The sequence below is a fragment of the Trichechus manatus genome, unplaced genomic scaffold, assembly GCF_000243295.1.
Source record: "Trichechus manatus latirostris isolate Lorelei unplaced genomic scaffold, TriManLat1.0 scaffold00004, whole genome shotgun sequence".
Lineage (NCBI taxonomy): Eukaryota > Metazoa > Chordata > Mammalia > Sirenia > Trichechidae > Trichechus > Trichechus manatus.
The window spans coordinates 10,240,925-10,268,571 of NW_004443940.1; the positions used below are offsets into that span (position 1 = coordinate 10,240,925).

The window sequence follows — 27,647 nt, forward strand, 5'->3', positions numbered from 1 at the left end:
ATAGTCTATCTGTTAAGAGATTTAAAGCTGTGAAATAAAAAGTATTTTTTATTTAATCTCCTGTTTACCATTTCTGATATTCTTCATTATTCTATGTTTTATTATTCTAGATTTCAAGTTTCTATCTAATATCATTTTCTTCCACTCTGAGGAACTTTCTTTTACATTTCTTGTCATGCAGGTCTGCTCATTATGAATTCTCTCTGGTTTTGTTTTAATAGAAAAGTCATGATTTCACTTTTATTTTAGCTTTTTTTGCTGTATATAGAATTCTATGTTGATAGGTTTCTTTTTCTAAAGTATTGTTCTATTTTCTTCTCTCTCGTGTAGTTTCTGATAAGAAATCTGTGTTGTCGTTGTTTTTAAAATTGTTTTTCTAGTGTAAGTATTGCCTTCTTTCTCTATGGTTGTTTAAAATTTTTCTGTCAGTGATATCCAACAATTTGATTATGATATGCCTTTATGGAACAGTGTACTAACTTCTTGGTTCTGTGCATTTATGGTTTTCATCAATTTTGAAAATGTATCAGCCATTATTTCCTCTGAAGTTTTTCTATCCCTCTCCCTGTCCTTTCCATATAGGACTCTAATTACACCAATATTGTTGTTATTGTTTTGTGTCATCAAGTCAGTCTGACTCATAGTGACCCCTTGTGACAGAAGGCTGGTGACGTCAAACCACCGACCTTTCAGTTAGCAGCCAAGTGCTTAACCATTGCACCACCAGGGCTCCTTACACCAGGGCTGGGCAGCATATTATTCTTCCACAGGTCACTGAGACTCTGTTCTTTTTCTTTCTAGTTTGGTTTCATTTGGGGCCTCAGTTTGGCTAGTTTCTGTTGATATTTTTATTTGCATTGTCTAATCTGCTGCCAGTCCCACCAGTGAATATTTCATTTTGGATGTAAATGTAGGTACCTTGTTAGGTCTGCCTAGTCAATTTTTGACTCCTACCAACCCCTTATGATAGAGTAGAACTGCTTCATAGGTGTTTTTTGGCTGTAATCTTTATAAGAACAGATTGCCAGGTCTTTCTCCCACAGTGCCACTGGGTGGGTTCAAGCCACCAACCTTTTGGTTAGCAGCTGTGCACTTAAACATTGCACCACCAGGCCTCCTTAAATACAGATAGAGATATTTCATTTGATTCTTTCTTGTATTCTTCATTTCTCTCCCATTTATGTTTTAAGTCCTTAACCATATTGAGCATATTTGTAATAGTAATTTTAAAGTCCTTGTCTGCTAATTCTATCATTACCATCACTTTTGGGTCTATTTCTACTGAATTTCTTTTTTTTCTTCATCAGTGGTCACATTTTTCTGCTATTTGTCATGTCTAGTACATTTTATTTAAATGCTGAGTACTATAATTACTTACTTTGTAGACTATCTGGGTTTTGTTTTCTTCCTTTAAAGAGTGTTGGACTTTGTTGTGGCAAACACCCAAGTTGCCTGTCCATCTGTTTGATCCTTTCAAGACTTGTTTTTGAGCTTTCTTTTGGGATTCCCTCTCATTCCAGAAATAGTTTTGGACTTGGACTTTAACTCACATCTGAGCTATCTGACATCTTTACCTAATGTCCTCATCTCATTACCGAGGATTTTGTATGTTGGCTGGTTTGAGCTTTAACTTCTCACTTGGTGTGATCTCTGAGAAGTAGAACTTTTAGCTCATTTGTTGTTTGTTGCTGTATTTGTGGATTTTAATCCTGCATGTGCGTGTATGACTTAGCATTCAGCAAAGATTCAAGGGTCCTCCTGGACCTTCTTTTCTGCATATCTTCCTGAATATGTATCTCCCTTCTCTTCAGAACTCTGCCCTACCACTTCCAGCCACTTAAGCCTTTGTGAATTTCAGTATCTGTTTCCTCAGATCTGCAAGACTACTGTGTTCTGCTTGGTGTCCTGTTCCTGCACCTTGGTCCAGAATTATGCCTGTAAGCAGAGATCTGCCATGATTGCAAGGCTCACCCATTGGTTTCCTCTCTCTCAAGAGACTGAAGTCCTGTGCTACCTGTTTTAAAGTGACTGAAACAGTTGTTTTATATGTTTTTTCAGTGTTCTAGTTGTTTATTGAGTTAAGTCTAGTCTGTCATTCTCTCATGGCCAAAAGCAGAAGATTTCTTCTGATCAGATTTTAAGTAGAATCGTATCAAATGTTCACATAAATTTTGGAAGAGTTATTTTAGCAGCATCCAGTTTTACCATCCAGGGATATATCATTTCCTTCCCTTTTCAACTCACATATTCTTTTGCCCTGCTAATATTACAATTTACATAATTTATCTTTCTGAATGTTAAATGTTTTGCTTTATTTTATATGGAATCCTTCATCACCATTATTTTTTCGAGCTTTTTTTTTTTATTATTGTTGTACGTTAGATGAAGGTTTACAGTACAAACTAGCTTCTCATTAAACAATTAGTTACACATATTGTTTTGTGACATTGATTGTCAACCCCATGACATGTCAACACTTTCCTGTTCTCGACCTTGGGTTCCCCGTTACCAGCTTTCCTGTGCCGTCTTGCCTTCTCGCCCTTGCCCCTGGGCTGGTGTGCCCATTTAGTCACATTTTGTCTTATGGGCCCATCTAATCTTTGGCTGAAGGGTGAACCTCAGGAGTGACTTCAGTACTGAGCTAAAAGGGTGTCCAGGGGCCACACTCTCAGGGTTTGTCCAGTCTCTGTCAGACCAGTAAGTCTGGTTTTGGGTTTTTTTTTTTTTTTTTTGTGAGTTAGAATTTTGTTCTGCGTTTTTCTCCAGCTCTGTCTGGGACCCTCTATTGTGATAACCCTTGTCAGAACAGTTGTGGTGGTAACCAAGCACCATCCAGTTGTGCTAGACTCAGTCTGGTGGAGGCTGTAGTACTTGTGGCCCATCAGTCATTGGGAGTAATCTTTCCCTTGTCATTATTTTTTTAATCCAACATTCTGATAGCTATTTAGATTTTATTTTCTGTGATTTTAATAGATTGCCTTTTCTGTTTATAAGAACTCTTTGTATAGGAGTTCTTTGTCTGTGTCTGTGTTAAAATATTATTTTATTTTACCATTTGTGTGTTGATAGGTGTGGTATCTTTTTTAATATTAACCTTTAAAATTATTTTATGGTCAAGTATGTCTAACTTTTCTTTTATAGCTTTTGGATTTTTAGTTTAGATTTTAAAGGTCTTTTTTGCCACTAAATTACATTTGTGATATTCTATACTTTCTTGAAAGAAAAACTTTTTTCATTTAACTCTTTAATACATCTGCAATTAATTTGTTTACTTTCCTTGGCTTTTCTTGTGTCTTTATTATTCCATTTAAACTTGTAATTAGGGAGAAATGACATCTCTATGGTGTAGGTCTTCCCGTTCAAAACCATGGTAGACATTTTAAATTTGTTCAGATTCTATTTTGTCTCATAATAAATTATTTTTTTCATATCGTTCCTGTGTCTGTCTTGTTACATTTCTTCCTCAGTGTTTTATAGTTCTGGTTGTCTTTTTTTAATGGAATACTTTCCATTTCCGTTTCTAAGGACTAATTACTAGAATAAGAAAGGGCTGTTGATTTTTGTGTATTCATCCTCAACCATTTATATTATCTAATTTACATATTCTGGTAAGTGTTTACTCTTTTTTTTTTTTTTTAGGTATATCGTTGTATCAGCAGTAAAAGATTATTTTATCTTGTTCTCCCTTCATTGACATCCAGTTAATTTTCTTATCTTACTGTATTTGAAAGAGCTTCCAAATTAGTATTAAAAAATAATAGTAGTAGTGGTCATCACTGTTGATTTCCTGATTTTGATGAAACAGTTTTTGTGTTTTAACTTTTAGGATATTTAGTTTCTATTGTTTCCTGATAAATACTATTTATTATGTTGTGTTAGCCTTGAATAAGGTATGCCTTTACATTTGTATTTATTCAAATCTTATTGTGTGTCTCATTGTAACCTTTTAAAGTTTTCCTGTATATATCTTGTTCATTTCTTATTAAGCTTAGTCTAAAATCAAGAATGCACACTGAATTTTTTTGAAACACCTTTTTAGTTTCCATGATGATCACATGAGTTTTTAAACTTTACATCTATTGAAATGGTGAATTTTATGAATATATTTCTTAATGTTGAACCATCTTTTCTGTTGCTGGAATAAATTTCACTTTCTCCTTGTATGTTACTTGCTAATTTTTTTATTTAGGATTTTATAATCAATAGTCATATGTAAGAATGGTTTTGTAGTTTTCCTTGTTCTGTTATCTATGTTATATTTTAATACTGATTTTATACTTACTTCACCAAATTAATTTGGAAGTCTTCTTTCTCATTTTATGCTTTGGACTAGTTTAAATAACACTGAAGTCATCAGTCCCTTAAGGATTTGGTAGAATTCACTGTAAAGCAGCCTTGACCTGGTATTTTGGATATGTATGTGTGCGTGGGGTCAGTGGGGAGGAGTGGCTAGTTCATCAGCAACTTTCTCTGTAACCTTTCTTATCTGTTGTCCATTTCCTCTTTCATGGACTGAGTAGGACAAATTTTAGTCTCCTATTTCTAAAGGGGTTCTTTATATCCTCCCTATATTTCCAGTAGTTTTGGCTTTATTCGTAACTGTGAAGACTTTCTAGAAGATTACCCTATTTACTGAGAAAACATATTTCCTGACCATAATGTACAAAGTTCAGTATATAGCTATTCCAAACCAAACCCCTTGCCATCAAGTCGATTCTGATTCATAGTGACCCTATAGGACAGAGCAGAATTGCCCCCTAGGGTTCTCAAGGAGTGGCTGGTGGATTCTAACTGCCAGCCTTTTTAGTTAGTAGCTGTAGTTCTTAACCACTGTACTACCAGGGCTCCATGTAACTATTAAGTCCATATTATTACATTATTATCAGATCCCTTTTATCCTTTAAAATTTTTCTGCTTTATCTGTCAAAGTCAGTGTATCTTGTGTTTTTTTGGCTTTCTTTCTTTTTTTTTTCTTTTTTTTTGTATTCTTCCTTTCCTACAGTTTTATTATTATTAGGTATTTGGATAACAATATTATATGTTGCATAAGAGCTTTATGTTAGAGTATAAATAGAAAATGACTCTTTTGTTTAATAATTTTTGCCTTGAATTCTAAGTTATCTGTTATTAATTGTACTAGTTCTTCTTTTTCATTTGCTTTTTTTCTTGTGTGCCATTGCCCATTTCTTTTTATATTTATCAGTTAATTTTTTTGTCTTGCTTTATGTTTTAATAGAATAATTTAAACCATATACAATTAATGTGCTAACTGATTTGGTTATACCTGTGTTATTTTGTTTCATGTTTTCTCTTTTTAAATTTTCCTGTTTTCTTTATTTTGGTGCATATACCATATTTTATTAGCTTTGCACGTGTTCAGGGCTGTGGAGAACATATATCCTTTCATTTGTTCCCCAAATATTCTTTGTTAAAATTCTCTGAATGTTGGAATTAACAGTGAAAAGTATGATTTATGACATATATTTAATATAAGTGGTTTATCACACAATTTTATTCTCTCTTCCTCCCTTATATTTTAATATATTCCAATGTGTTTGATCATGTATTATTATTACATCATTATTTTCTATATTATATGTCATACTTTGTGAAATTTATATTTAGTTTAAAACAATTATTAAATTTATCTTGGTTTTAATTAATTTTCATGCTTTTTGATTTTGATTTAAAAGTGCATATCTTCCAATAAAATATTTGTTTTATATTTTTGAGCCCTTCCATATATATTTTGTTTGACTCTCAGTGAGCCTTTTTTATCTGCATTGGTAAGCCTTTATAGCTTTTAGAAAGTTTTTTTTTTTCCTTTCCTCTGATATATTAATTACTCTTGGTATTTCATTTTTTTTTCTTGACTCTCCTTTACAGGTATGAGTTGACCTGATGTTAACTATTTCTTTTCTCTTCAAGTTTATCATCTTTTATGTTATGATTTTCAACTTCAAACTGTTTTTCTAAGTTCTGGAAGAATATTTCATGTTTGTTTTCCCCATAACTTGGGTAATTTTCCACAACGTAAATCCCATACTTACTCTTTCTCATGTGGACTTTAATTAGTTACTGTGCCTTTGGTTTTCTTGTAACCCTTTTACCTTATCCATTTTCTTTTTTGTTGTTGTTGCCTTTTTGATTCATTTGTTATCATTTCATCTCACACTATTTTATCCTTGTAGCTTTATGCTTCTCGCTCACTGAAAAGTTTATTTTAAATATACTCTAAATGATTATACCACAGAATTTCTTGAACTTTTCCTCTTTATCCTCTAATGTATAATTTTCCAAGTTTTAATTATTCACTGAATCTTTTGGATGCCGTACTCTTCCATTTGTTTTGCAATATTTTTTTTCTTGGGCCCTATGCTAATATGAGTCGGAATTGGCTCAATGGCAACAGGTGGATGCTAGCGTTTTACTCCCCTCCATATTTGACCTCAAATATGGCAAGATCCTTACAGACTGTATATTCGTTGACAAACGAGGTGAGTAGATGGCCCTTGATCCTTTCCACTGCCCCGTTTTATGGGAAACTCATCCTTTTTTGAGATTAGTTAAGTGCGTAATGATTTGCACATCTTTCATCTAATTTCCTGATTCTACTGGCTTTCACGTAGTTATCAGTTATCAATAGTAACAGATAACCATCTACAGTGGCTTGTATACACACATATTAGTGTATTTTTATCATACAATAAAAATTCCAGAAATGATATTAGCTCAGAGGATCAGGAATGTCAGGGCTGAGGTCTTTGTTTTTCTGTTGACCTTTTCCTTCAGGTTCCAAGGTAGCTGCCAGAATTATAACCATCAGATCCATAGTACAGGAAGAAGGAAAGCCTGGGGATCCATATTACAGGAAGAAGGAAAGACTGGGTAGGAGGGCTTCTGTAGACATTTCTACTTTCAAATCATTTGCCTCCCATTTTTGATGAGAGGCTGAGAAATGTAATTTTTCTAACTGTTTATATTGCCAAGTATTATTTTGCTAAGGAAAAAGGGGAGAATGGATGAGCAGGCAATTAACATATTCTACCAAATATAGTCATTCTTTTTTCTGTGAAGGTAGCGTCTTCTTCTTATCACAAATGTCTAGTTCTCTGGAAATGTTCTGAACTTGTAGAATATAATATATAAGATCAATTTCTAGCAAGCCCTGTTACCAAGATCCTTCAGTTTTTGTTCTTTCTTATAATACTTTGCTCATGGTGACTAGGCCTCCAAGATTATGCTATATTTCACCAGTTTCCTTTCAACCATTACTTTCTGCCTAGCTCTTCAGGATTTGCATCATCTGTCTAGATGAGAAAGAAACTGGGTGGCAGGGAGTAGTTAAAGGAGTCAGTAGGAATAGAGAGAACTGTATTCTGTATTGGAGCCCTAGTGGTGCAGTGGTTTAGAGCTCAGGCTGCTAACCAAAAGGTCAGCAGCTCAAATCCATCAGCCGCTCCTCAGAAACCCTGTCCTATAGGGTCCTGTAGGGTCCCTGTAGAGTAGGAATCGACTCGACGGCAACGAGTGGTTTGGCATTCTGTATTAAAGGGTAGGGGCAGCAAAACATAGAGATTGACAACTGGCTAGTCCTCTAGTAGTTAATGCCCAGAGTCTCTGAGAATAGGAGCTAAATGGTAGAGAACTTTTTGAAGCATGTTAGATGTCCCAAAGCTGTAAGTTGCCGTATTCTGAATCATAAATAGTGTTTCTCAATTTAGCTGTGTCTTCTGCTTAAGATCACTTCATCTCTGGTTTTTTTCAATCTTTGTTTTAGCATTATTGGGACTTTTTATCTCTTTGTGGGTGTTTACAATTGAGAGTATTTGGAAGAAGCTATATTGAAGGGTTGTGTCTTAGTTTACCTAGTGTTGCTATAACAGAAATACCACAAATGGTAGCTTCAACAAACAGAAATTTCTTTTCTCACACTTTACCAAAACCCCAAACCTATTGCCATTGAGTCAATTCCGATTCATAGCGACCCTATAAGACAGAGTAGAACTGCCCCATAGGATTTCCAAGGAGCAGCTGGTGGATTTGAACTGTCAGCCTTTTGGTTAGCAGCCTGCCATTTAACCATTGCACCACCAGGGTTCCTTCTCACACTTTAGGAGGTTAAAATTCAGGGTACTGGCTCTAGAGGAGGCTCTCTCTGTCGGCTCTGATGGTTAGGTCCCTTTCTCTTTTGAGCTTCTGCTCCTGGGCAATCTTCATGTGGCTTGACATCTCCCTACATCTCTCTTCTCTAATCTCTTTTATATCTCAGAGATTGATTTTAGACACACCCTACACTAATCCTGCCTCATTAACATAACAAAGACAACCCATTCCCAAATGAGATTCTAACCACAGGCATAGAGGTTAGGATTTACAACACATGTTTTCGGGGACATAATTCAATCCATAACAGGCTGTTAGCCAGTTTTTTCAGTGGGAATTTATTTTAATAGCCATTTGGTTTCATTAGTTTTTAATGAGCTCTTTGATACCAAGTTCCTTAATTAACAAGGCAGCCTTTCAGGTTTCCTCCTCTCTAATTGTTAACATATTTTGGTGCTTTCACACAAAGACACTGTAATGAAAAGTTTCTTCTTTTACAACTTCTGTTAGGGCCATTCAGAGAGTAGAAGAGGGGCATGGAGAGAATATGCAGCTTGTTTGTTTGCTTGTTTTTGAGATATAAATGGTTTAATTAGCTAAAAACTGGGATAAGTATTCATATTTCATGCTCAGTATCCTGCAACATGATAACTCAGAGTGTATTTCTAGCTGTATGAAAGTTGATTATGAATCTAACTTATGTTAGAATTTGTATGTTGAATTCTCCTATAACATTTTTCAAGAAATGTGAAAGACTTAGTTCTGCTTGGGACCCAAATAAACTCCATAGCTTCACTTTAAGTTCCCCTTGAGCTATGGACAGTACTCCTCAAAAAGACATGAATATTTTATAATAAAGTGGCTACCATTCATTGAGTTCTACAAAGTGCCAGACACTCTACAAGACTCCATGTATGTATATTATTTCAGTTGTTACAAGGTTGATGTCATTATCTGCATTTTACTAATGAGGAAGCTTACTCTAACCAAGATTAAACAACTTTCCTAAAGTTTACGTAAGTGGTAGGGCCAGAATTGAAACCCAAGCTGATATGAAACCAAAGTGCTTGCTCTTTTCTCTATCTATCACTTTCTCTTTAGTCCTATCTTATTTCTGCGACCACTTACCTTAAAATGGGTGTGATGACCTGTACATTTCTCACAAAGTGAGATTAAATAAAGAGCTAATTAATTTTTTGTAAAGAGGATCTTAAGTGATTTCCCTCAGAGAAACCTAAAGTTTTAAATATTCTGAAATGAAGCATTTGTTATTGGCAGAAAATAACAAACCAAAGCACCTGCAGGGTACGTCAACTAAAAGAAAAAGAAAAAAAAAAAACAAAAAACTCCGCCTAATGAGGTGTTTGGGAGGAAAAAAAAAAAAGCTGTTATTTAGGGTATTGACCAGTTAGGAACTGAGTAATAAGTTGTATGTGGAAGTTAAAAGGGACTGACTGGCAGACAGTCAGGCGTCTGCACCACTGTGTTTTGTAAACTTTCTCCTATGGCTGTGATGTGTTTTTTCCAGGCCCGGTTAATTTTTTATGAGGTTTGTAAAGGTCTTGAATAAACAATTGAGATTATAGAGGTTTTCCTGGAAGCTTTGGTTAATATTCTAATGCCCTTAGCTTTGTCACATTATTAAATATCGTATTGGAAAGTTTGAAGGAGAGAGGGTTTCTTTCTTCTTCTGCCTTTTTGTTGTTGTTGTTCTAGTAGTTTAATATCAAAATTAACTTCGTTTTTAGCTGATTTCTTCTTTTCCTTTTAACTTCATACGTCCACGTATCACCCTTGGATTGGGATCCGGTGTCTGGGAAGCCTCCACTTAAAATGCACTTCAAGTGAAATTACAGTTTAGAGGGTGTGTCTTGAAACTAAGCCAGTGACTGTAAATGTATATAGTAAGAGAGGACTGCAGAAAGGGCAGAGGGAATTGGATAGGTTCAGAAAACAGGAACTAATAGACATTTGGATATTACTTCAAAATGACATTTTGCTCATTAATATTTGAATCCGATTCTTTGGCATTTTGGTTGTAGTCTGGTGAAATGTCAAGCATGGCAAAGACTGAATACCTTCAAAGACATTTCTGTGTTAATGAGATGACTTGATGAAGTTGACCTTTAACCTGAACAGGAGTTAAGGAAAGAGAAAGGAAGAGTTTTTATTTCTCATTATGAAGATTTCTCATTCCCTGGAGGTTTGTGTAGTAGTAATTGTTGTTATTTGTAGAGTATATTACCTCCTTTTTGAATTATAAGTCACTTGTTAAAATTTCCATGTTGTTGTTGGGATGTAATGAGGATCACCCAACAAGTCCAACCACTTTTGTGAAGACTTTTCCAACTCTTTTGGCCTTATAACCTGTTTTTCTAAAATCATGTGATTAGAGTTTATTCTGCTGAATTTAGAACTTAATTGAGTGTTCCCCTCAATTTGCTTCAGAACAAGAAGTACACTTTCCACTCTTTTGCATGACAGAATTATTTGGCTTAAAAGAAAAAAATTATATGATTCTATATAAGGCATAAATGGTTAATAAAATACTCATATACCATATTTTATGCAAATAACATGTGCATTATACTTTTTTTGCCAGCCATGCAGCCAGCCCCCCATGCTGTTTTCGTAAATACACTATGCCATGTGCTATATGGGTGGGTGCATTATTTACATGGACACATTATATGTGAAAAAATATGGTAAAATACTCACATTGTAAGGAAATATACTCAATGTCTTTTTCAGTTGTTTTCCATATTTAAGATCCTAGGAATAAAAATTATAATAGTTATAAAACATTCACTGAGTACTTAATATAGTTGGGTACTGTGCTAAATGCTTTTAGGAATTATTTTTATTTAACCATTACAACAGTCCTATTATATAGATGATGATACTGAGACTTACAGAGATTAAAGTAGGGTTCTCGCTTATATGTAACTATATTATATATATGTATATATAGTTGTTGTTGTGTGCCATCAAGTTGATTCCAACTCATAGCTACCCTATAGGATGAAGAAGAGCTGCCCTATAGGGTTTCCTAGGCTGTAATCTTTATGGGAGCAGATCACCACATCTTTCTCCAGCAGAGCTGCTAGATGGGTTCAAACCACCAACCTTCTGGTTAGCAGCCAAGTGCTTAACTGTTGCACCACCAGGGTTCCTTACATATGCATATGTGTGTATATATATGTGTGTGTGTATATACATATGCATATATATATCGGACAGTTCTACTCTGTCCTATAGGGTTGCCATGAGTTGGAACAGACTCGATGGCGCACAAAAATATATATTTGTTTGTTTGTTTTGTTTTTGCTCTGACACTGCTGTTAATTCATAGGAGTAGACTTTATAAGTTACGGCGCTTGCTGGTGTCGTTATTATTGTTTTGGAATTGGCATGCACTGATTGATTGGCTACACTCAGTATCCTTTATTATAAATTTGTGTTTAAAAGACACATTCATGGATTTTTTTTTTTTTTTTTTTTTGTATAAAGTCAATATGTTTGCCAGGATAAAAATCAAAATCAAGACTTAGACATATAAAATTGTTGGCCAGGGCAAAAGTTGTTAAATGGCTATTGTAGCCTTTTCTGGTTTGATAGAAATTGTTAAATTGAAAGATTATTTTTGAGTTCTAGTTTTGATGCAGTAGCTAGTATCAGACTTATCCTCTAGTCATATATAGCAGGACAAAATATAAAATCATGGTATTGCCGAACAAAGGAAGGGACTAGTGTTTGGGATGTCAATGTGAATAGAATTTGGAGGAGTAGGATACCAGAAGAGAGAGAAAAACAGAGAGGGAACCTCTGAATATGTTTCTGTATATCAGCGCTTAACCAAGTTAAAATAGTCAGTAGAAGCAGATCAAGACATGATCCTGATATTGATTTTAGCAAACAAAAACTTCAAAATGTTTATGATTAATATGTTAAAGAAAACAGAGGAAAGAATGGGGAAAATACATTAAAAATGTTAATTATTTGAACAGAGATTAAGAATAAAATGTTCTAGAATAGTAAAATGCAAAATATGTAATTAAGAACTCATTAAATGAATTTTAAAAACGCATTAAATGGGTTAAACAGGAGACTCACCAAAGCAGAAATCAGCATTAGTGAACTCAAAGACAGGTCTGTAGAAAATGCTCAAACAGAAACATGCAGAGAGAAAAAGGAATAGAAATTTATAAATTAATTTTAAAATGAATGGACCATAGGAGAGAGGTAGAATATAGTTAAAGATCTAACATTTATATACTTGGAGTCTCCAAGGAAAGGAAAGAAAGAAGATGGTACTGAAACAGTACTTAAAGAAATAATACTTGAGAGTTTTCCATATATGAGGAAATGCATCAGTCTAAAGATTCTGGAAGCACAGCATACTCAGAGAGGATAAATACAAAGAAAAGTATACTTGGGCACATAATAATCAGACTACTGATTATAAAATATAAAGAAAAAAATCTTAAAAGTATCCAGAGAACAAAAACATAATACATTCATGGGAAAAACAATAAGAAGGATTGCTGACTTCTTATAAAAACAATGGAGGTCAGAGGACAATAGAATGAAACTTTTAAAACTCCAAAAGAAAACTATAACTGCCAATCTAGAATTCAGTATCCAGCAAAATTATCTTTCAAAATAAAGGTAAGATGTCGACGTCTGGCTATGATGCAGTAACTGGTACCAGACTTACTCTTGACCATAAACATCTAGAACAATGGACAAAATAAATGAAACAGTTGCTTTCAGATGTCAGACAGCAGGTAGGGCAGGACAGAAGTCCCTGCAAGAAAGGAAACAAAGTGAATCCTATAATTGCCCTAGCAATCTGCCTGCAAGTACTTTGCAAACTGGGGTGAAGGGAGGTTGGGAACCCAAACAGAGCATGGTAGTCTTGCTGAGCTGAGAACACAGAGATTAGAATTTGGGTAAAAATTGGCTGAAGTTTGTAAGGAAACACTTTGGAAACGAGGAAGATATTCAGAGGAGTAGCTCCAGAAATTGGACTGGTATCTCCTTGAGGCTTTGGCTGAATATGAAGCTGCTAATATGTACAGTGAAAAATCCATGAGGCCAGGCAAAAAAAAACAACTACCAACGGGCAGAAAGGGGCACAATTGCCAGAGCCCACATAAGGAGGGGAGATGTTCACTTCCAACCTGTGAGAAGAGAAAAATCTCATTAAACCCCCAGGGCATTCAGTAGAGCCACCAGAAGTGGGTTAGTAGTGGATCTAAAATAGCGTTAGTATTTACTTTAAGTAAAGTACCCTGAAAGTAAAAATGGTTCTAGACCCTACATACAAATAGGCCTCAAAATTTCAAACTGATTCAAAAGTAATGAAACTGTTTGCCATAATAAAGCCCAATGCTTCTTAAAGAAATTTAACAAAATCCAGACACTTAAAAAAAAAAAAAAAGCCAGACACTCAACAACTTAACATTCACAATGTCCACTAGTTAATAAAGATATATTAAATATATGAAGAAGTGGGTAAATGTGATCCATAACAAGGAAAAAAATAAGTTCATGGAAACAGATCCACAAATGACAGAGGTGACTGAATTAGCAGACAAGTGCTTTAAAACACGCACACATACCACTTCAATATGTTAATGATTTAAAGGAAAATATAAACATAAGGAGAGAAATAGAAGTTATATTTTAAAAGAATCAAATGGAAGTTCTAAAGACAAAAACAATCTAAATGAAAAATTTACTGAATTGGATTAACAGCAAAAATTTACAACTATAGAAGATAAGATTGGGGAACTTAAAGACGTAGCAATGGAAACTATCCAAACTGAAGGACACAAAGGGAAATGATGGGGGAAAAGTTTAACAGAGCCTTGGTGACCTGTGGGACAATATCAAACAGTAACATGTATGTGTAATTGGCTTCCCAGAAAATGTCTTACTCAAGGTGAGAGAGACTTCAAGGAATTGTATAACATGATTGTGGGTGGCTGGCAAGTCCAAAATCCATAGGTCAGGCAGCAGGCTGGAGACTCTTGTAGGCTTGCATCCCAACATCCATAGGCTGAGCAACTGAAAGAGTGCAGATTCAGAGTAAAGAGAGAGAGTGCTGCCAAAATACTGTCTGAAGGCAGAACATACCCTAAGGAAAGTCCCTTTCCAGCTGACTGACTGATTGAATTTTATTGCATTGGTTTACCTTATGGAACGTGATTATATCATGTTACATTAGATTACATTATGGAACAACAACTAGACTAGTGTTTGACCAAATGACTGGGAACCATAGCCTAGCCAAGTTAACACATAAAATTATCCATCACAGAAGGAGAGGAGAAGAAGGAAGAGTAGAAAAAGTGTTTATAGGAATAATGACTGAAAAAATGTCAAAGCTGATTAAAACTATAAACCCGTATTTACAAGAAGTTCAGAACACCAAGCAGGGTGTACACACACATACACACACACACAGACGCCAAAGTATAGCATAATCAAATTACTGTAAAACAATGACAAAGAAAATCTTAGAAGTAACCAGAGAAAAAAGACATATTACATGCAGAGAAACAGTGATGAAAATGACTACATACTTCTTTTTTATCAGAAACTATGCAGGTCAGAAGATGATGAAATACATATGTAAAGTGATGAAAGAATAAGAAACAGCTGTCAACATGGAGTCTTATATTTAACAAACAGTGAAGTTGAAATAAAGACTTTTTCAGACAATCAAATGCTGAGAGAATTTTTTACCACAAGACCTGAACTGCAAGAAACATTAAACAAAATTTCTCAGACAGAAAGAAAAAAATACAAGATGGAAAATTGGATCTACATAAAGGAATGAAGAGTACCAGAAATGAAAAATATGTAGGAAGGATAAAATATTTTATTCTTATATTTTAATATACTTAATATATAGCGGTCTGTTGAAAGCAAAAATAATGACAGTCTTTATAACATGTATCGATGTAAAATATATGAAGAAAATCACATGGAAGAAAGGTGGAGAATACTGTTTTATGATTCCTATACATCAAATAGTACAATATCATTTTAAGATAGACTGTGATAAGGATACATATTGTAAACCCTAGAGCAACCATTAAACATCTAAAACAGAGATACAGCTAATAAATGAAAGGTGAAGATAAGATAGAAATATAAAAATATTCATTTAATTCAAGAGAAGGCAGGAAAGTAGGAAAAAAGAAACAGGAGATGGGAAAAAATCAAAGTAATAGATTTAAATTCAACCATATTGTTAATTTTATGTAATTATATGATACGAACACCATGAATCAACTGTAGAAACTTATTTTTCTAGATAAAAAGGGTTGACCCAACTATATTCTATCTATAAGGAATTCACTTTAAATTATAAAGACACAGATAGGTTAAAAGTAATAGGAAGGAATAAAATACAACATGCAAACACTAATAAAAAAGTTCAATTTTTGTATTAATATCAGGTGAGGTAGGCCTCAGAAGAAGGAATATTTTAGGGACAAAGGTTGACATTTCATAATGATAAAAGGGTAAATTCATCAAGAAGACATTATAACCTAAATGTGTCTGCCCTCAAAAACAGATCTTGAACGTGCATAAAGCAAAAACTGACAGTACTGAAAGAAGAATAGACAAATCCACAATTATAGTTGGTAATTTTAACACTCCTTTCAGTAATTGATAAAACAAGTAGACAGAATATCAGTAAGGACAGAAAGACTTGAACAACATTATCAAACAACTTAATTAACACTACCCCACCAACAGAAGTATACTCATTCTTTTTCAGTATGCATTGAACATTCATTAAGGTAGGTCATATTTGGGCCGTAAAACAAGTCTCAATAAATTTAAAAGGAATAAAACCATATAGGTTATGTTTGCTATAGTAAAAGCACATAGGTTTTGTTTGCCATCACAACAGAATTTGGTTAGAAATCATTATTAGACACGTATCTTAAAAATCCCCAATGTTTTTGGAAATTAAACAACATGCTTCTAAATAATATGTCAAATAAGAAACCAAGGGAAATTAGAAAATATTTTTAACTGAATGAAAATGAAAACATAACCTACTACAATTTTTGGGATGCCACTAATACACTTCTTAGAGCAAGGTTTCTCAACCTTGGCAGTACTGACATTTTAGACCAGATATTTCTTGTGAGGGGCTACACTGTACATTGTAGAATGTTTAGCAGTATCCTTGGCCTCTCTAGTGAGTTCAAGGCATTTCGAGTCTGATCATGGAAAAAGATATGACCATAAGATACCATTGTTGTAAAAGCTATTTTTGGGGGATGGCACTTGGATAAGTTTGAATACAGGGAACAGTCAGTCCCTCACATCAGGAGAACTTCTAAAGACTATGCAGAGATGGGCCACCAGAAGGGGAAGAGGGAGAGAGGGGAAGTAGAGGTGGACTTCCTTGTCTAGGCAATGTACCTCAGCATCAAGGTGGGCAATCTCTGGGGCAGCAAACTCCTAAGGGCTGGAGCAGCTTGGGGTCTTTATAACTACAGTGTACATCTTATCTATTGCTAACAGCTAACATTTTACTTCATGGTGAAAGAATGAATGTTTCTTCTAGGTACAACACACGTATGTCTACTCTTACTACTCCAATTCAACATCATATTGGAGCTAACTAGTGCAATTAGTCAAATAAAAGAAATGAAACACACACTGATTGGGAAGAAATAATTAAACTTTTTTCCATTTTTAAGTCAATATTATTGTTTATGTAGAAAATCCTAGGGGATCTGCAAAAATGACCTTAGAACTAATAAATAGCAAAATCACAGAATACAAGGTCAGATTACAAAAAGCATTTCTATTTCTGTATACTAATAGTGAACAAATAGAAACTGAAATAAAACCCAATAGCATCTAAAAACAGAAACCACTGGAATTAATTTAGCAAAATATATGCAAAACTTGTACACTAAAAGCTACAAAACATAGCCAAGAAAAATTAAAGACCTGAATAAATGTAGAAGCCTACCATGTTTATGGATCAGAAGACTCAATATTGTTGAGATATCAGTTCTTCCGTAGTTGATCTATAGCAGCTTTCTTATCAGGTTTGAATTAAGTTCTAATGCCCTCTGGCATCCATTATATATAATGCATTCACATTTCTCTTACACATGTACTAGCTATGTGCCAATCTTTGGGAACTGATAAAATAGTCACTACAGTTATTTTCTGTAAGGCTCAATTCTCCCATGGAACCTTACCTGAGAAATGCTGATATATAGGCTCAACACAAACCAAAAAAAAAAGTAAAACCCATTGCCATTGAGTAGATTCTAACTCCTAGCGACCCTATAGGAAAGAGTAGAACTTCCCCATAGCGTTTCCAAGGAGCAGTTGGTGGATTCAAACTGCCGACCTTTTGGTTAGCAACTGAGCTCTTAAACACTGTACCACCAGGGTTAACAGGCTGATTTTAAATTTATGTGAAATTTCCAAGGACCTAGAATAGCCAGGACTATCATGAAAAATAAAAAGAAATTTGGAGGACTCTAAACTGTCTGTTAGTTAAGACAATATAGTATTGGCATAAGATTAGACAGAAAGGTCAGTTGAGAATAGAGGGTGTCTCAAAATAAACACATACATATGTGATATGTGGTCACTTGATTTTCAACAAAAGTGCCAATGAAATTCAATGGGAATAAGAAAGATCTTTTCAATAAGTGTGCTCAAGAAACTCAATATTCAAATTAAAATGAAAATGAATCTTGACACCTACCCTACGTGATTAATTTGAGATGGATTATAAAACTAAACATGAAAGCTAATACAGTAAGTCTTGTAAAAATATGAGACTATTTTCGTGACTTTAGGGTAGACAGACATTTCTTAGGCAAGACACAAAGCACTAACCATAGAAGATAAAGTTAGTAAGTTAGACTTCATCAAAATTATAAATTTCTAATCACCAAGAAGATACCATTAAGAAAGTGAAAAGGCAAGCAACAGGATATGCAGAAATATTTGCAATACATCTGTCTGACAAAAGAGTCATCCAGAAAATATAAAGAACTTGTACAAAACTCTAAGAAAACGTTAGACAAACCCCACTCCCACCACCTTAACACTCTCAATGGGGACAATCAACTTGAACAGGTATTTTATAAAAGAGGATATCTGGCCAATAAGCATATGAAAATATGTTTTAACAACATTTAACAGTATTTAACATTATAAAGGAATACAAATTGAAACTTTAGTAAGATACCAATAAATCCCAACAAAATAACAAATTAAAAAGACATACTACTCGTACAACAAAAGACAAAATAGACAAATTGGATTATATCAAAATTAAAAATGTTTGTGTATCAAAAGACTTTATCAACAAAGTGAAGAGACAGCCTACAGAACGGGAGAGAAAATATTTGGGAACCATGTATTGGATAAGGGTTTAATAGCAGAATATTTAAATAACTCTTACAACTCAGCAACAAAAAGACAAATAATCCAGTCAAAACGTGGGCAAAGAACTTGAATAGACACTTCACTTAAGATGTACAAATGGCCAGTAAGCACATGGAAAGATGTTCATGTCATTAGTCATTAGGGAATTGCAGATCAAACTGTAACAAGAAATCACTTTATCCTCACTTTGTTAGGTGCCATCGAGTCAGTTCTGACTCATAGCGACCCCATGCACAACAGAACAAAACACTGCCTGGTCCTGCGGCATCCTCACAATCATGGTTATATTTGAGCCCATTGTGGCAGCCACTGTGTAAATCCATCTTGTCAAGGGTCTTCCACTAGGATGGATATTATCAGAAAAAAGGAAAATAGATATTGGTGAGGATGTGGAGAAATTTGGGGGAATGTAAAATGGTATAACCACTGTGGAGAACAGTTTGGAGGTTCCTCAAACATGTAAACAGAATTACCATATAACTCAGCAATTCCACTGCTAGGTATATGCCCACAATAATTGAAAGCAGGGACTCAAACAGATACTTGTACAGCAATGTTCATTGCAGCAACTATTCATAATAGTCAAAAGAGGGAAGCCATCCAAGTGCCCATCAACAGATAAATGGATAAACAAAATGTTGTATGTCCATACAATGGAACATTATTCAGCCATAATAATAAATGACATTCTGACACATGCTATGATATGGATGGACCCGAAAAACATTATGCTAAGAGACCAGACTTACTAGAATGATAGAGACTAGAGGAACCTCTGAGACTATCGCCTTATGACACCCTTTTAACCTGGAACTGAAGCCATTCCTGGAGATCATCTATCAGCCAAATAATAGATTGGCCTATAAAATAAACAATAACACCTGTGAGGAATGTGCTCCTTAGAACAGTCAACTATGTGAGACCAAATGCTCAACATAGCCCAAAAGCAAAGATAAGGCAAAGAGGGACAGGGAAACTGGAAGGATGGAAACAGGGAAGCCAGGATAGAAATGAGGAGAGAGCCAACACATTGTGGAGACAGCAACCAATGTCATGGGACGATTTGTTCATGAATTATTGAATGGGAAACTGTCTTAGCTATCTAGTGCTGCTGTAACAGAAGCACCACAAGTGCATGGCTTTAACAAACAGAAATTTATTTTCTCACAGTTTACAAGGCTAGAAGTCTAAATTCAGGGCACCAGCTCCAGGGGAATGCTTTCTGTCTCTCAGCTCTGGGGGAAGGTCTTTGTCATCAGTCTTCCCCTGGTCTAGGAGATTCTCAGCGCAGGGACCCCGGATCCAAAGGACACGCTTGCACTCCCACTCTTTCTTGTTGGTACAAGGTCACTTCTCCTCTATGCTCTCTTCTCTCTTTTATGTCTCATAAGAGATTGACTCAAGATACAACCTAATCCCCATAGTTTCGGAGGATGTCTAGGTCAATTAGCATAACATAGTTTATAAAGAAAATGTTCTACATTTCACTTTGGTGAGTAGCATCTGGGGTCTTAAAAGCTTGCAAGCAGCCATCTAAGATACATCTATTGGTCCCATCCCACCCAGAGCAGAGGAGAATGAAGAAGACCAATGACACAAGGAAAATACTAGCCCAAAGGACTAAAAGACCAAATGACCCAGAGACTCCACCAGCCTGAGACCAGAACTAGATGGTGCCCAGCTACCACCAATGACTGCCCTGACAGGGAACATAACAGAGAGTCCTGGACAGAGCAGGAGAAAAATGTAGGACAGAATTCAAATTCATGTAAAAAGACCAGACTTAATGGTCTGACAGAAACTGGAGGAACCCCTGAAAGTATGGCCCCAGATGTTCTATTAACCCAGAACTGAAACCATTCTTGAAGCCCACTTTCCAGACAAAGATTAGACAGGCTATACGAAGAAAAATAATGCACTTGTGGAACGGGCTTCTTAGTTCAATCAAATATACAAGACCAAATGGGCAGCTCCTGTACAAAAGCAGAATAAGAAGGCAGGAAGGGACAGGAACTGGATGAATGGACACAGGGAACCCAAGGTGGAAAGGGGAAGCATGCTGTCACATTGTGGAGATTGCAACCAAAGTCAGAAAACAATATGTGTATAAATTTTTAAATGAGAAATTAACTTAAACTGTAAACTTTTACCTAAAGCACAATAAAAAAAAAGAAGGGGGAAACAAAAGATACAACCTAATCCTGTATATTGTGTCCTGCCTCATTAACATAACTGCCTCTAATCCTGCCTCATTAACATCATAGACATTAAGGTTTACAATTTACAGGTAGTTACATCAGATCACAAAATGGTGGACAACCACACAATACTGGGAATCATGGCCTAGCTAAGTGGAGACACATTTTTGTGGGACCAAACCAAGCCAAACCCATTGCTGTTGAGTCAATTCCGACTCATAGGGACCCTATAGGACAGAGTACAACTGCCGCAAAGGGTTTCCAAGGAGAGGCTGATGGATTCAAACTGCTGATCTTTTGGTTAGCTGCCATTTGGGGGGACAAAATTCATAAACTTTCACCTACAGCTCAATAAAATGCTTTTGTTTGTTTTTTTTTTTTGATTCTGCTGAATGAAATAAAAACCAGTTGCTGTTGGGCTGATTCTAACTCACAGTGACCCTGTGTGTGTCGGAGTAGAACTGTGCTCCATTGGGCTTTTAATGGCAGATTTTTTCACAAGCAGATCACCAGGGCTTTCTTCCAGGGTGCCTCTGAGTGGACTCAAACTTCCAACCTTTTAGTTAGCAGCTCAGCGTATTAACTGTTTGCACATTCAGGGACACCTTGAATGAAATAAGTCAGCCACAAAAGGACAAGTATATGAAATATCTAGAATAGGCAAATACATAGAGACCCAAGTATAATAGTGATTACCAGGGGCTGGTGGAAGAGAGAAATGGGAAGTTATTGCTTAAGGGGTACTGAGTTTCTGTTAAGAGTGATGGGGAAAATATTTGGAAATGGATAGTGGTGATGGTTGCACAACATGCTGAATGTAATTAATGCCACTGAATTGTACACTTAAGAATGGTTGAAATTGCAAGTGTTTTCTTATATACATTTGTTTTGCTATAATTATTGTTGTTGCTTGCTGTTGAGTTGGTCTGACTTCTTAGCGACTCTGTAGGACAGAGTACAACTCCCCACAGGGTTTCCTAAGCTATAATCTTTACAGAAGCAGATCACCGTTTCTTTCTCTCATGGAGCTCCTGGGTGGGTTTGAACCACCCACCTTTCAGTTAGCAGCAGAGCACTTAACCATAGCACCAACAGGGTTCCTTATATATGCATATATATACATATACATACATATATATGTGTGTTGTTGTTAGGTGCTGTTGAGCTGGTTCCCACTCATAGCAACCTTAAGTACAACAGAGTGAAACACTGCCCAATCCTGCACCATCCTCATAATTATAGCTATGCTGAGCCTATGGTTGCAGCCGCTATGTTAGTCCATCTCCTTGAGGGTCTTCCTCTCTCTCACTGACTGTCTACTTTACCAAGCATGATGTCCTTCTGTGGGGACTGGTCTCTCCTGATAACATGTCCAAAGTACGTGAGACAAAGTCTTGCCATTGGTCTCGCTTTTAAAGAGCATTCAGGCTGTACTTCTTCCAAGACAGATTTGGTCATTCTTCTGGCATTCTATAGTATATTCATTATTCTTCGCCAACAGCATAATACAAAGGCATCAATTCTTCTTTAGTCTTCCTTATTCATTGTCCAGCTTTCACATGCATATGAGGTGACTGAAAATCACCTTCGGTCAGGCACACTTAGTCCTCAAAGTGACATCTTTGCTTTTGAACACTAAAGAGGTTTTTTGCAGCAGATTTGCCCAATGCGAGACATTTGATTTTTTGCCTGCTGCTTCCATGGGTGTTGATTGTGGAACCAGTAAAATGAAATCCTTGACAGCTTCAGTCTTTTCTCCGTTTATTATGATGTTGCTTATTCGTCCAGCTGTGAGGATTTTTGTTTTCTTTATGTTAAGGTGTAATCCATACTGAAGACTGTGGTCTTTGATCTTCATCAGGAAGTGCTTCAAGTCCTCTTTACTTTCAGCAAGCAAGGTTGTGTCATCTGCATATCACAAGTTGTTAATGAGTCTTCCTTCAATCCTGATGCAGCATTCTTCTTCATATAGTCCAGCTTCTTGGAGTATTTGTTCAGCATACAGACTGAATAAGAATGGTGAAAGGATACAACCCTGACGCACACCTTTTCTGATTTTAAAATATGCGGTATCCCTTTGTTGTGTTTGAATGGCTGCCTCTTGGTCTATGTACAGGTTTCACTTGAGCACAGTTAAGTGTTCTGGAATTCCCATTGTTCGCAATGTTATCCATAATTTTCTGTGATGCACACATTTGAATGCATTTGCATAGTCTCTGCTTTCAGCTAAAAATCCATCTAACATCAGCAATGATATATCTTGTTCCACGTCCTCTTCTGAATCTGGCTTGAATTTCTGGCAGTTCCCTGACAGTGTACTACTGCAAGCATTTTTTAATTATCTTCAGCAAAATTTTACTTGCTTGTGATATAATGATATTGTTCGATAATTTGCCCATTCTGTTGGATCACGTTTCTTTGGAATGGCATAAATATGGATTTCTTCCAGTCGATTGGCTAGGTAGCTGTCTTCCAAATTTTTTGGCATAGATGAGTGAGTGCCTCCAGTGCTGCATCTGTTTGTTGAAGCATCTCAATTGGTATACCGTCAGTTCCTGGAGCCTTGTTTTTCACGAATGCCTTCAGTGAAATTTGGACTTCTTCCTTCAATACCATTGGTTCTTGATCATATGCTACCTCCTGAAATGGTTGAACGTTAACCAAATCTTTTTGGTATAGTGACTCTGTATTCCTTCCATCTTCTTTTGATACTGCCTGCATCATTCAATATCTTGCCCATAGAATCCTTCCAAATTGCAACTCAAGGCTTGAATTTTTTCTTCAATTTGGGAAATGCTGAGCACGTTCTTCTCTTTTGGTTTTCTAACTCCAGGTCTTTGCACATTTCATTATAATACTTTGTGTTCTCGAGCTGCCCTTGGAAATCTTCTGTTCAGCTCTTTTACTTCATCATTTCTTCCATTGACTTTAGCTGCTCTGTGTTTAAAAGTAAGTTTCACAGTCTCTTCTGACATCCATTTTGGTATTTTCTTTCCTGTCTTTTTGACGACCTTTTGCTTTCTTCATGTATGATGTCCTTGATGTCACACCACAACTTGTCTGATCTTTTTGATCATTAGTGTTCAATGCGTCAAATCTGTTCCTGAGATGGTCTCTAAATTCAAGTAGGATATACTCAAGGTCGTACTTTGGCTCTTGTGGACTTGTTTTAACTTTCTTCAGCTTCAACTTGAACTTGCATATGAGCAATTGATGGTCTGTTCCACAGTCGGCCCCTGGCCTTGTTCTAATGATATTGAGGTTCTCCAATTTTTATTTATCTTTATATTGGAGCCCTGGTTGTGCAGTGGTTAAGAGCTCAGCTGCTAACCAAAAGGTCAGCAATTCAAATCCACCAGCTGCTCCCTAGTAACTCTGGGGCGGTTCTACTCTGTTTTATAGGGTCACTATGAGTCACAATTGACTTGACAGCAATGGGTTTGGCCTGGTTATATATATGTCACAATAGAATTTTAAAAGAAAGCAGACAAGCATCAACAACAAATTTACAATATCAAGTGTTGGAATGGATATAGAACAACTTTCATACATTGCTGTTGGTAGTATGAAATTGTACAACCACCTCTTTAAAGCTTTGGCAGTTTGTAATAAAGTTAAGCATACAACTACTCTGTGACCCAGCAATCTCACTTCTAGGTATTTGTCCAAAAGAAGTTGCTATTTCCTTTTAGACTTAATTCATAATAAACTCCAAATGAAAATAACCCAAATGCACATCAATAGGAAGATGAATAAACAAATTATAATATATTCATACTCCTCAGCAATAAAAAGGAGCAAACTATGAGTACATACAACAACATAGATGAACCTCAGAAACATTATACCAAGTGAAGCAGCCAAGCACAAAAGAGCACAATACTGTAGGATTCCTTTTGTTTGAAGTTCAGGTATAGGCAAAAACAATCTTTGGGACTAGAAGTCAGAAAAATTGTTATCTCAGAGTGTGCCACTGGTCTACTGACATGAAAGGGCCATGAGGAAATTGTGAGTTTATGGAAATATTTTATATCTTGATCTGGGTGGCAATTACATAGTTTTTACATATACGGATGTCATCAAGCTATACACATAGATTTGTACATGTACTGTATGTAATTATACATCAATAGAAATATACATAACAAGAAATATTTTAAGAGATATTTCTTGTGTTTCTTGAAAGATGACTGAGAAATAAAGAAGTTAATCAAGTGGGAAAGTCTCAGAACTAGATTTATACCACTTTAATTCAATGGGAACAAGTTGAACTCCTTCCATCCATATGCTGAATATATACTCCCAACTCTCTTAAAAACTATACTTTTTCCTCCTAACTTTTTAAAAATTTTTCATAACAAGTTAGGGAGGGATTTTTTTCTTTATTTCTGATTAATGAGAGGTTCACTATCTCAATTTAGGTACTCCTCATGTCATCATATAATACCCTAGTACTAGACTGTTTTGAAATTGGGAAGTCTGAGTCCTATTTTTCTTCTTCTTTTTCAAGATTGTTTTGGTTATTGAAGGCTCTTTGCAATTTTATGTAAATTTAAGGATTGGCTTTTCCATTTCTGCAAAAAAACGTTATTGGTATTTTGATAAGGATTATGTTAAATCTATAGATCGCTTTGGGTAGTATTGACATATTAACAATATTAAGTCTTCTAAACCATGAACGTTTAATGTCTTTACATTTATTTAGGTCTTCTTTAATTTCTTTCAGCAATGTATTATAGTTTTCAGTGTACAAATCTTTCATGTCCCTGGTTAAAAATATTCCTAGATATTTTATTATTTTAGATGCTATTGCAAATGACATTGTTTTCTTAATTTCCTTTTCAGATTGCTCATTGCTGATGTATAGAAACCCATCTGATTTTTGTGTGTTGATCTTGTACCCTGCAGACACCACACATGCACCTGTTGCTGTCAAGTCAATTCTGACTCATAGAGACCCTATAGGACAGAGTAGAACTGCCCCATAGGGTTTCCAAGGAATGGCTGGTGGATTTGAACTGCCAGCCTTTTGGTTAGCAGACAGGCTCTTAACTACTTTGCCACCAGGGCTCCTGTACCCTACAAGTCTGCTGAATTAATTTATTAGCTTTAGTAGCTTTCTGGTTGACTTTTTGGAGATTTTCTTTATTTATGATCCTGTCATCTGTGAATAAGGTTAGTTTTACTTCTTCCTTCCTGATTCAGATACCTTTTATATCTTTTACTTGCCTCATTGCTTTGGCTAGAACTTCCAGTACAATACTGAAGAGCATTGGTGAGGGCAGCCATCTTTGCCTTGTTCCTGATCTTAAGGGGATAGCTCTTAGGTTTTCTCCATTGAGTATGATGTTAGCTGTGGGTTTTTCATAAATGTCCTTTATCATGTTGAGGATTTTTCCTTCTATTTTTGGTTTTCTGAGTGTTTTTATCATGAAAGAGTGTCAGAGTTTTTTAAATGCCTTTTCTGTATCAACTGAGATGATCATATGATTATTTTCCTTTGTTCTGTTAATGTGATTTATTACATTGATTGATCTTACATTGAACCACCTTGCATCCCTGGGATAAGTCCCACCTGGTCATAATGTATAATCCTTTTAATATGCTGTTGGATTTGGTTTGCTAGTATTTTAAAGATTTTTGCATCCGTATTTATGAGGTATATTGGTTTGTAGTTTTCTTGTGGTGTCTTTGTCTAACTTTGATATCGAGGTAATTGCTGGCCTTATAGAATGAGTTATGAAGTGTTTCTTTCTCTTCTATCTTTTGGAAGAATTGATATCAATTCTTGTTTAAGTGTTTAGTGTAAGTTACCAGTGAAGCCATCAGGTCCAGGACTTCTTTTGTTGTTGTTGTTGAAAGGCTTTTGATTACTGATTAAATCTCTTCATGTGCTAGGAGTCTGTTGAGATTTTTTATTTCTCCTTGGGTCAATTTTGGTAGTTTATGTGTTTCTAGGAATTTGTCCATTTCATCTAAGTTATCTAATTTGATGGTATACAGTTGTTCACAGTTTTCTCTTATGATCTTTTTTATTTCTGAAAAGGATCAGAAATAAGCAAAGTGATGTCCCTACTTTCATTTCTGGATTTAGTTATTTGCATCCTCTCTCTTTTTCTTTGTCAGTCTTGCTAAAGGTTTGTAGATTTTATTGATCTTTTCAAAGAAATGACTTAGGTTTAGTTGATCTCTGTGTTGTTTTTCTATAAACCAAACCAAACCTGTTGCCACTGAGTCGATTCCGACTCATAGTGACCCTATAGGACAGAGTAGAACTGCCCCATAAGGTTTCCAAGGAGTGCTCGGTGGATTTGAACTGCCGATCTTTAGGTTAGCAGCCGAATTCTTTATCACTATGCCACCAGGGTACTCTATTTTATTTATTTCTGCTCTCAACTTTTCTGTTTCTTTCCTTCTGGTAGCTTTGGGCTAGTTTGCTCTTCTTTTTCTAGTTCCTCAAGTTATAAAATTAAGTTACTGATTTGAAATCATTCTTATTAATGTAGGCACTACTGATATTAATTTCCCTCTGAACACTGCCTTTACTGCATCCAGTAAGTTTTGGTATGTTGTGATTTCATTTTCATTCAACTCTAAGTATTTTCTGATTTCTTCCTTGACTATTGTTTATTTAATAGCATATTGTTTTATTTCCAGATATTCGTGTATTTTCTGGTTTTCCTTCTATTATTAATTTCTAGTTCCATCCCATTGTGATCAGAGAATATACTTTGTTTGATTTCAGTCATTTTAAAATTGTTGAGACTTGCTTTGTTACTTACAGTATGGTCTATCCAGGAGAATGATCCATATGCACTGGAAAAGAATGTGTATTGTTTTATGTTGGGTGCAGTGTTCTGTATGTGTCTGTTAGATTAGTTGGTTTAT

General features: G+C 35.5%; 1 protein-coding gene across 4 annotated transcripts in view; it reads left to right on the forward strand.

The window, feature by feature from the left end:
* The window catches only part of EXOC6B (exocyst complex component 6B), a 738,950-nt gene that overhangs the window by 486,633 nt on the left and 224,670 nt on the right, over positions 1–27,647 (forward strand). The window lies entirely within an intron of this gene.